The sequence below is a fragment of the Microplitis mediator genome, chromosome 9 (genome assembly GCF_029852145.1).
Source record: "Microplitis mediator isolate UGA2020A chromosome 9, iyMicMedi2.1, whole genome shotgun sequence".
In the NCBI taxonomy this organism is placed as follows: Eukaryota; Metazoa; Arthropoda; class Insecta; order Hymenoptera; family Braconidae; genus Microplitis; species Microplitis mediator.
In genome coordinates, this window is record NC_079977.1 from 5032035 (window position 1) to 5033410 (window position 1376).

The window sequence follows — 1376 nt, forward strand, 5'->3', positions numbered from 1 at the left end:
ATGTACCTGAAGATCGGAACGTTTTTTGCAGAACGAAAATAAAAGAACAAAGTGAAATTTAAAAATTCTACTGGATCTAGATTTTTGCAATGTTTCGTATAGGCGCTAGTATATCAGCCGAAAATTGCAGTATACCCCCAACTACCCTTTAAGGGGATACGCTACCGGACCTCTTTCTCACACTCAGAAAAATAAACGGGACTATCTTTGTTGCACTCGTTGAGTAAATGAGAATTTTAAAACAATTTTTCTCGGAGACGAATACGAATTTTTGAAAATACGAAATTTCTAGCCCTCTGTTAAGGTTTTAAAAAATGCTAAAGACTCTCGATTTTAGGTTTCTAGTGTTTGTCCGTAAATTAAATTGAATTGAAAATCAGTTACCGTTACTCCTCAAGCAGTAAAATTACATAGTTTTCATTTTCGTTGCGCGAAAAACGTTCCGATCTTCAGGTATATGTCATTTTTGTATCAGGTTATATTTTTTACGAGTTTTTATTGTGATGGGTATTAAATACAGGTTATTTAGGACTGTAACCATAAGCCTGGACTAGAGGACAGGGTAAATTTTTCTTGAAATTTCAGTCTCCCACTACCGTGCGTTTAGTTCTGTTCTCGACTACTCGTTATAAGCCTGTGTTTATTTTATATCATTTTAAACGTCATATTTACGATCTGTCACATGCACCAGTGTCCCAATTTTCTAATGCTTATAGCGGTAAAATAAATACTCATCTTTTTACACAAATAATAAATATGATGACAACGGTATTAATTACAGTAATAATAATAATAATTGTTATTGATCAACATAATGCTCAATAAAACTTTTAAATTGTAATTAATCATTACAATTATCAACAATGAATAATATTTATAAAATTATTATCCGCGAAAAATCGATAGTAAATTTTCATCATTAATTTTGATATTTTGTTCCTTCTGTCAGTTTATAATTTATCGAATTTTACCGGAGGCTTATAACGGGATGTCTGCTACGAAACTCAAAAAAGTGGTCACGTGGTCGCTGTTTGGACTCAGTACCTGCCAATTACGGGGTAGAGGCTTTTGAAGGGCAGGCTCATGACTTGTCGACTGTAGTATATCAATAAAAAAAAAAATAAATAAATAAATAAAATAAATATATGCCATCTTTGGATTTATTAATTTGAATGTTAATCCATTTAAAAACATGATAGAAAATTACTGTGACTTAAATGTTATATATATTTTTCACTGGCGCACTTATTTATAATAATCCATGCAGTTTTATATTTAAACGTCACTAAAAAAAATTTTTTAAAAAGTAATTACTTACAAAACTGCAACTCCCCAACATAATCATTATTTTCATTATTATTTATTATTATTATTAA